The following is a 10,585-nucleotide window of genomic DNA, read 5'->3' as shown; positions in this document are numbered from 1 at the left end:
GGATATACAAGTTAAACCAACAATGAGACATTGTTTCACCTCAGTTAAACATTCTTTTATTAAAAAGAGTAACATAAAATTCTAATAAGGAGTCAGAGAAAGGAGAACCGCAGGCTGTTGGTGGAAATGAAAGCCAGTATGGCAGGGGGGATTGCAGGGGGGAATAGTCATAGAGCTGTCATATCATCCCCAAATCTTATCCTTGGTAAATAGCTGAAGGAGCTGAGGTCAGTGGTGCGTTAAAGAAGTGTCTGCACCCACATGCTCACGGCAACGTTGTCTATAACACCAAGGATACGGTACCAGACTAAGAATTCACTGGACAAACAGTGGATAAGATAGGTAAGTAGACTATTGGTTGGCAGAGGCTGGGAAGAGTGTGGGAAAGAAATGGGAAGGGGATAAGTTCCTGGAGACGATTGGACCGAAGAATAATCTCTAATGTTCTATAACACCAAAGTGAAACCGTGGTTGACATTAATTAATTAATCAAATGCTTTGATAGACTTAGTAGAAGGGCTTGGGATGTTATTCACACAAACAAATGGCAACGGTGGAAGTGATGGATATGTCAATTGCTGTGATCTGATTACCACACGTGATACGTGTATAGACACGTCATATAGTATATAATGCACTATAAGCTGAACAACTGTAAGTCAAAAAAAGCCACAAAATAAATGAGTGGAAAAATAGTTTAAGTACTTAAGCAAAGACAGAGTCATAATAAGATAGTAGAAATTCAGGATATGATTGCAGATGCAAGACATTGGCAGGTAACAACTGAATACTTCAGATGATATAGTTTCTAGAAATTCTTACCTGATCTTTCTGTTCCATTCAATTGCCTCCTTTGCTTTATTTTGAAATTCTAGGCAATTTCATCTCATGTATCACTGTTATTCATAATACTGGTGGAATAAATTAATGAATAAGTGTTTTTTATGTATTTCCCTACAGCCTTACACGTTTACTTTTATCAGAACTAATGGAGTGTGGGAGTAGGTCTTTATTTAGCCCTATTCAGTCCTTCAGGGACCTAGAAATGGCTCTACCATCTTGAGGACCAGGAAAACATTTACAATCAACACTGGATAATGTATAGAATACATGCTCAGAATTCTTTGAAATAATTATTTAATTCCGTAAGTCTTCATCAGTGAAGTTCACTTTGTCAAATTTAACTGTTTGGAAGGCATCAGTATGCTATTTAGTTATGTATTTAAGAGGGAAAATAAATGCCTAGTATTTCTGTTGTGCCAGTAAATTGAAGGTGGCCACTAACTAAATGCATTTGAATCGTCTTCTTTATTTTATAATCAGTTAGCTAAAATCATACCAAATACTAAGCTAAAAAGTTAATCTCTCTTAGCAAGCACTTGCCTATAGGGATTGTAGTCTAGAAAGGCTTCCTTTCTCCTTGGTAAGTTCTTATTTCATACAATTCCTCTTGATAACATTTTCTGAAACCTTTAACCTATGCCATTTTAACTTAAAACTTACGTATGTGGAAGAGATTATATCCTCAAATGAGCTTTTCCCAGCTTTCATCATGTCATGTCATTATCCCAGTGTTCTTTTATTCTAGTCGTTATTGAGAATGCACTTTCAGATTTAGCATGGAGATTAAATGTAAAACAAGTAAATAGCCAATTTTCTTGTTGGGATGAACTGTAAAAGTCAATGCTTTTAAGAGATTTTTTTTTCTTCATGCTTAGCTGCTATTTCTAAGTGGCTGAAAAACTCAAAAAGAAGTGGATTGACAACTTTAGATTTGAGATTTTTTATGAAAAATTGTTGTGATGGTAAACTTTACACCCAGTGTTAGCTTTGCTATGATATTCCAAAATATGATTTTTTAAAAAAAAAACAGGTTCCACTTTCCTGGTGAGAGAGTTGCTAGCATTAAAATCCACTGAGCAATATATTTGAAAGTTCTATCCAAATTAAGAACTTCTCTTAAAGTTTCCATGACAGGGCTTGTTCATCATGGGCCAGCACACAGAGTCAAATACCTTGCTTATTGTATTCTTTTACAGAACAAATTGCTTGTGATGCTCACACCACATATTTTAGTAATACCAGTGTTCCAGAGACTGACTGCATTTACTCAGCTTCTCTCCACTCAGTGTATTTCAATTAAGCTGATATTATTTTGTGAGAACTAATTATTATACTTACAGTCTTCTCATATGAATATGTGAAAATGAATTATCTTTTACGTTTTGTATCTCGTTTTATGAATCATCCTTTTTAGTTTACCTTAATTTTTTAAACCAAAGTTCCCTTGGTGATTTTTTTTTTCATTGTTGTGTAGCCAAAATCAGGGAAAGGGTAAGGTAACCAGCTGGTGCAGGGAGGTCACAACATTCCACTTATACACAAAGCTAAAAAGCAAGCAGAATCACTATTTTGCCTGGAACGTTACAACATGGGATTGAGAGGGATAGGTGGTGAGGGATAAATAAGGAATCAGGATGACATAAAAATACGATCCCTTCCCAACTAGATGTCTGGGATGGAAGACATTGTCTGCTTAAACCCAAGAGGAATCAGAAGATCAATAGAAGTTTGGGAAAACCAAAACTACTAGGGATGGAGGGAACAGGGCCATCCATGTTGTTGTTGTTGTTGTGGTGGTGGTGGTGGTGATGGTATTTGACAATTCCGGTGATGGGGCTACCTGTTCTTTGCTGGGATTCCTCCAGTCGCTTTTAAATTTGTCAGGAAAGTGATGATCTTCAACACCCAAGAGCGTTTCTGGTAACTGCTAGATGCTCCAGGTAGGGATTAGAGGCGTCTACTTAAAGTCTTGCCACTCAGGAAGACAACAGCAGGACTGTTGAGTTTTTCTGTCAGAATGCAGTGGTCCTCGGTCTCCTCATAGCAGGTTACTTCATGTTTGATGCATAGGTACTTCTTTTTGATGGATCTGGTATAGATCATTTTGTTCTCAAAGGATTCATTGCCAGGAGCCTAGAGGTGAACACTGGGTCCTCCTATTCCTCTACTGGGTCTCAGCAGGTTACATCAGAGCAATAGTTCTTATCTGGCTGCATCTTGACAATGATAGGTAGCAGTCATCAATTTGCTCAACATCACCTATCAGGGTCTCATTGCCCTCCTTCAGGATGGTGTTTCTGTCCTCACTCAGACAGACAGGCACTGCCTTCTCAAGTTCTTCACTTCCTCTGGAGCCGACACTTGCTCACTTTCCTGTTATTGAACACCTTGATGACATCATCAGAGAAAGTCCTACATGAAGCCATGCTTCAGAGGTGAAAAGGAGACAAAAAGACCCCCAGAAGAACTGACTGAATTGATTGTCTACCTATGCTTACTCAAATGAAATATTTCTGATAGTCACTGTAATGCATTCTTAAGTCTCTATTTAGTTATGAGGTAAAGTTAAAGGCTGATTTTTTTTAAGACAAGGTTTCATATAGCTTAGTCTAACCTTAAGCTCTCTGTGTAGTCTAGGGTGGATTTGAACCCTTAAACCCAGCTCTCAAAAGTTGGCATTACAGGCATGTGCCACCATCTTGGTTTAACACTGACTTTCTTAGATGGGTATACATTATGTCCATACTTGTTTTTGTACTAATTAGTAATTTGTATATAAAATATGTGTCATCTTTTTGATACATTTGTGTATTTTAGAATTTGTCTGTTTGCAAATTAAAGGTTAGAGTTCAAATAGCACCATGAATATGATTTTTGTGTTAGCCTAATCTCTACCTTTATTAAACAAACATCAAAAGTAAGTAATCTTGAATGCATCAGCTCTATAATTGTTGACATATAATACTAAACTGAACAACTATGCCAAAAAAGGATTTTAAAAAATAGAAATTAAAACCAGTACAGTGGTACATACAGGGTTAGCACTCTAGTGACTGAAGCCAGAGGATCATGACTTTGAGACTAGCCTCGATTACATAGTAAGAACCCGTTCATCAACACAGAATATATAAATAAGCAAATATGCAAAATAGATCCAGGGGCGGTGGTGTACTCTGGTGGCAGAGTCAGGTGGATCTCTGAGTTCGAGGTCAGTGTGGTCTGCATTGCAAGGCGCAAGATAGCCAAGTCTACACAGTGAGACCCTGTGTCAGAAAAACAAAGCAACAAAATGTCGAAATAAACATTTTGATGTCATGTTCATGATGTTAAAATACATTAAGTAGGAACTCGTACAAGATGTAAGATGAGGGCTGGAGAGATGGCTCAGAGGTTAAGAGCACTGGCTGCTCTTCCAGAGGTCCTGAGTTCAATTCCCAGCAACCACATGGTGGCTCACAACCATCTGTAATGAGATCTGGCGCCCTCCTCTGGTGTGCGGGCATATATCAAGGCAGAATGTTGTATACATAATAAATAAATAAATCTTTAAAAAAAAAAAGATGTAAGATGAATTCTTTTTGGCATTTTATGTTATAAATTCCTTTTTAAAATTATCAATCACTATGTATATATTTTCATCTTTTAATATTAAATAAATGATTTTCTTGGTATGAAAAATAATAATCCATGAAGTAGAATCATTTTATAAAAGTTTGAAGTCTTTTAACCTTTGTGTTTTAAACCCCTATGTTTTTAACCTTTCACGTGCAGTAGTCACTGTGACTTTGATGGCATTAACTTTTGCTGTCTTCGTGGTTGTGCACATCCCTGCACAGCCATGTAAGAAGCTATTATATCAGGCACCATGTCTTCTGCCTGCAGTTTCCTGTAAGGCATTGCATATCAATGGGATTTAAGTGCTAAAGACAAATGGTTTTATATATCCGAATTGCTATTACAAAATCTACATTTTCATGCCTAAACTTCTTTATATTATAGGACATAACTGTTCTAGCCTCAGGTTTTATACATATTTGACAATAAGTTGTTTAGCAGAAGCCATTTAGTATTTGAAGTTTGATGCAATATAAATGCCAATTAAAGTTTATTGGCAAATCATTTAAGATTTTTTGTAAGCTGACTTGAAGTCATTTCTTCCAAAAACAGTTGTTAAATTTCCACATGTTTCCTGCATGGTGGATTTTGAGTTTAATATCTGACATGTTTTCTCAACTACTGGCTCATAATGAAAACATGTAGGTACTCCGGGGAATGTGTTAAAAGCAAAACTCTATGATCCTTGAGAGGTAAATGACAGCACTGAGATTGTCACATCTGGATAAGAAATGTTTCATCTGTTTATCTAACTAAACAAACACAAATAGTGATAATTAGGATAACAATTCATAGTTTCACAAACAGCATATGGTTTTTCTTAGGTCACACTCTAACTTTTGTGAATTTTTTTTTTTTTGTATAGCTACAAATGAGTTGACCTTCAGGATAATGCTTTTGAATGATCATAGCAAACCTGTTATTTTGTGTTTTGAAGTTTAAAGGTAAAATAAATTCTTGGCTTTCAAACAGTCATGCATATTACCTAGTTGAATATACCTATATTAGACATACAAGCTTGTAACATTATAGCATGCTTAATTATTCAAGTCCATCACCACAGTTTCGTCTTAGATCTGAGCAATCGTCCTTTAGAATTGTTAATTTAAAAGTAAAAGTGATTCTCCTTGTTAGCTTACAATGGTTTCTATTTAAGATAAGCTTTTATTATCACAGTAAGGTGTTGATTATGCATGTATGTATGTGTGCATACTATGTACACATATGTGCTTACTGAAGAATGTGAATGTCGGTATGGTCATGCTACAGTACTTATGTGGAGATCACAGGACAACACTTGGTAAGTGGTCCTCACATTCCACCTTCTTTGAAACAGGGTCCTGTTCTGGTTCATGGAGGTTTACACTGGCTGGAGAAGGAGCTTCTGGAGATTTCCCTCTGGCCTACCGTTTCCCCACAGGCGTGCTGAGATTAGGAATGCTTGTGTTGTGTGTGTATCCTGTCTGACTTTTGTGTGGGCTTGTGCGATTTGAACTCAGGTCAGGCTTATATGGCAGGAAAACACTGTTACCCAATGAGCGATCACTCCAGTCAGTGTTCATTGATTTTTAAACTGAGCTTTACTTGTAGATTAGTTGTTTAAAGAAAAAAGTTTTAATTTAAACTAATATATTAAAATAGCAGTATATTATTTTTAAACCTTAAAAGAAAAACTATTATTGATACTTCAAAGATAATAATTTAAATATTTTGTTTTCCTTCTAATTATGTGTCTCTGTTTAAAATTAGTATAATCATATTTTCTTGATGAGTTAAAATGTACTTTATTCAAGATAGTCATATGGTTTCCTATTAAGTTGACAATCATATTTTTCTTAGTTAAAGTGAAGGAATTATTTAATTGAACACGCCATTTATTTAACACACAGTATTTCAAAATTACCAGTTCAAAAGACAGGAGGACGTACATATAAAATATCTCAAGTTGACAGTGAGATTCCTTCCACCACAAAGAGGTAAACAGAGAACTGTCATCCTGAAGAAAAGGCATATTTTCATTGTTCAGAGATATGATACCCTACAGTTCACAAAATATAACCCTTGAAGATCAAAGCAAAATTCTATAATAACTAAAATACCCCAGCCATGGTGTTTAGTATTTTCAGTATTTCATTGAATTTTTATTGCTTTTATTGGTCAACTCAGAGAAGGCAAATTACAAAAGGATGAATTTGATGTGAAAATATAAAAAATTTTGCATTTATAGTATAAATAATTAAAAAACTTTTATCCTTAGCAAATGTCAAACTCAACAGTAACACTAAATCAAAATTAAGAGAATTGTATGGTTTTCGAATAAGCTTTCTTCCTCCTTCTTTCCTTCCTTTATTCATTAAATGACTTTTATTTCAACCTTTCCTTTACACAGTTCTTTGCTATATTAATTACTATCATTTTTGTATTTGTAGAAATTACTATCCCGACTTTTTAAAGTTGTAAAGTAAATGGTAATAAACTATATATGTAAATACAAAATATCCAAGTAATTATTTTGAAGGGAAATCTGCATAACCTTAAATAGTTAAAGCTAAAATGCAGGTTTATTATCTGATTATTTTCCATATAACAAACGTATAATATTATTTTGCTGAAATTATTTCTAAGTTTGATTTTCCCACTGGAATTAAAGCAGTACAGGAAGCACAAAATATTATTTAAAGTTAGGTAAGAAGTTGTAGTTTACTAGAACAAGGCGAATCCACATTTCTCTGCCCAAAATGTAGCTGCCAGACTTTCTGAGTTCAAGTTCAGCTATGAGCAGCACACTTGAGTTCTCTCAGCATGGCTGAACTATTATATCTCTGTTTCAGGATTACAAACAATTATAAACATGATTCCTTAATTCTAATTTCTTCTATGTAAATCCTTCTATTAGGTAAAACTACTATGAGAGGAATATTGATACTGGTTGATATTTATTTAAAGATGATGTGTGTCATATGTTTACTTCTTTTTTGAATAAGCTAGGTCACCTTTCCATTAAACCTGATCAAGTGCGTGTGTGTGTGTGTGTGTGTGTGTGCACACACACACACACACCACCACCACCACCACCACCACCACCATCACCACCCCACACAACTGTCATCATAATCCGCTTACACTTTATTGAGTAGTTTAAAATCAGAGATGAAAGAGAAATTAGGAGCGGGTCTTTTAAAACTGAGCTAATGAAGAGGGATAGGAACACAGAGAGGCCAATCTGGTATCATTTTATGTTGGCAGTTATACGTTCTCTCCCCCTCCAGTGAATCACAAAGACAGAGAGGATGGGTATGGTTTTTACAGGGTGAAATAGGTTGTCTGTCAGTTGGCGTTAGGCGACAGTCTGTCTGCAAGCCGTAAGATGATCTGCACAGCTCCCGAGGAAAGCAGGCAGGATTCCTGGCTTGCAAGAATAGATATTGATCTACCTCAGCCACCTAAACAATGCCCCACCTGTCTGCCTTGTCCATACCTTATTTTACGCAGTCTAATGCTTGTTTTGTTTGACTTTTCTTTTCTTTCTCTGGATCTGAGCTTTGATACACTTTGGGGAGTACATAAACACAGTGCTGTACTTGAACATCGCCATACTTCTGACCACCCCTCTCTGGTGAATAGCTCTGCTATTGAAAATTATGAGCTGGAGCTAAATTACTAGGCCACATACAGAAGTGGTTGATCCAGCAGCCTAGTGTCCAATAACACTAAGTGTGAGATGGTGCTAATTACTGCCCTATGGACCTTGTTTAAAAATTTCTTATATTTCAGCTACTAAAAGGGTTTATTATTATTAATTCTAGTCTCCCCAGCAGATAACTGAAAGAGAAGTTACCATAGTATTTAGACTTCTATCCACTTATTTTGGAGCCCAAATATGCTACTATGTACTGCCTCAAGCACTAATGAAATACAAAACTACATTCAGCTTCCCAGTAAACTATAATATAAATATTTTACCAGCACTTATTATTAGTTTGCCATTTCCTGCTGACAGCTATTCCAACTTTGCCAGCAGGCACTGGGTCTCACAATTGTATTATGTTTTGAACAAATAACGACAAACAAAAATTCTCACAAAATAAATGAACAAGATTTCCTGGGAAAAAAATCTCCCTTCCGATGTTAAATGAATATTTCTTTCAAACTCTGACACATAATATTATTTAATTTGCATATTGCACATTTCACTTTTACTGGAAAACAATTAAGATAATGAGGAACTAAACAGTGTGCACTCAGGGATAATTTAATATTACTGGCGGTTAGATTTTAAGTTTTTTTTAAACTTTCTGCTATTATGGAGCATCCCCTATCACACACAATACATCTATTGATAATGGAAGACCCCGATTTTCTAATGATACAATTTAAAGGCTAGCAGAAATTACAAGCGGCTTTTGTAGAACTGAAAAATAAAAGGATTCACACGAACCTTTTTGCTTTTCCCTGTGCTGTCAAGGAACACTATAAAACTTATCAATGGTGGAGATAAGACATGCTTAAAACGTATCTTGGTTTTAAGTTGGTGTGAGTTTCTAAAGATTTCCTATCATTGGAGAATCGCTGCCTGTGAACACCATTCACCCTGTGGCCTCTGAGGCTTCACTGTGTTCATTTGGGAACAGCACAACTGTTGTTAAATTACTTTGCACGTCTCCACTTTTAATCAAATGCAATTGGAGAAAAAAAATACAAACTCATGCTATGCTCTCCTTAAACTGGGGTAGCTGACCTCTGTTTCCTTAGGTTTAGTGGTAATCATGAGGCATCTTCTTTGTTCCCTCTTAGGCTTGGTCTGACTATTATACAATTTCTTTCTTCAAACCCCAGACCTTTTTCTTCTCCTTAGCCTCAGTTGACAAGCAGGACCACCTCTACTTCACTAAGAAGAACAGCCTACACAGAGGGCCTTTTGAGGAGCTTCCACCTTTGCCCAAAGATGTATTAACCAGGGGCTGGATAGATGGCTCAGTGGTTAAGAGCATTGCCTGCTCTTCCAGAGGTCCTGAGTTCAATTCCCAGCAACCACATGGTGGCTCACAACCATCTGTAAAGGGGTCTGGTGCCGTCTTCCGGCCTGCAGGCATACACACAGACAGAATATTATATACATAATAAATAAATAAAAAAAATAAAAAAAGATGTATTAACCTAACACTAGTAGTTCTCTTTTACGTGGATTCCCTTGGTGTAGTTTTAGAAAAGCTAATTTGCTACTTGCGTACAGGATTCTCTTCCTCTCCCATTACTTTAGATGAGGTCCCAGCAAATCTTCCCTCTCCGGTACTATGTGTATTTGCCCGGACTAGATGATTTCTACAGCACATAAACATATTGCTCTTGCTTCTATTTCTAGAGATCCTTATTTTAGGCTTCCCTTTCCTTTCTACTTGATTCTTTTTCAGCATCTTTGCTCTCTTTTACAATGAAATTCTTTGAAGAAATGGGGTATTTCCATGTTTCTTCCAATTTTTCTTCCAGTTTTCTTTCTTGACCTCTTTCCAAACAAAATCTTTAGCTCCATATCTCAACTGAGCTTGTCTTATTTATTGCCTATCAACTCCATGCCATTAAATATAACTATCAATTCTCTCTCTCTTGGATCCCGATTTATTAGCTATCAATGCAATGTCTTCTATTATCACAGCTGAGCAGTGTTTGGCATCAGTAATGGCAAAAATGACATCGACAGTGCTAGTTGGATGGTATTAAAATACATGCATATCCAGTTTTGATCTTTCTTGGATTAGATTTTAGATTTGATTTTAATTTCTTGTGTAATGTTTTATAATATCTGTCTGCATGTCAGTGTTGCAAAGTAGCTGATTTACTATTACCAAATTCTATCATTAAATTTAGTCTTCTATCTAGAGATCAACAATTTAAAAGTCCATGAAATAGAATAAACTCCCCCCCCCCTTTTCTTTCTTTTGGTCACAGGGCTTCAATGTGTAACCTTGGCTTACCTGGAACTCGCTATATAGACCAGGCTGACATCTAACTAAGAGATCTGGCTGTTCCTTTCTTACTTCTCATCTTTACTTGGATTCTTTTTTTTTAACTGCCTTTTATTGAGCTCTACATTTTTCTCTGCTCCCCTCCCTGCTTTCTTAGCAACATT

The sequence above is a fragment of the Microtus oregoni genome, unplaced genomic scaffold (assembly GCF_018167655.1).
Source record: "Microtus oregoni isolate MIOR12 unplaced genomic scaffold, Mior012 000009F_ref0000495, whole genome shotgun sequence".
Classification (NCBI taxonomy): domain Eukaryota; kingdom Metazoa; phylum Chordata; class Mammalia; order Rodentia; family Cricetidae; genus Microtus; species Microtus oregoni.
Note: the sequence above shows the minus strand (reverse complement) of the source record.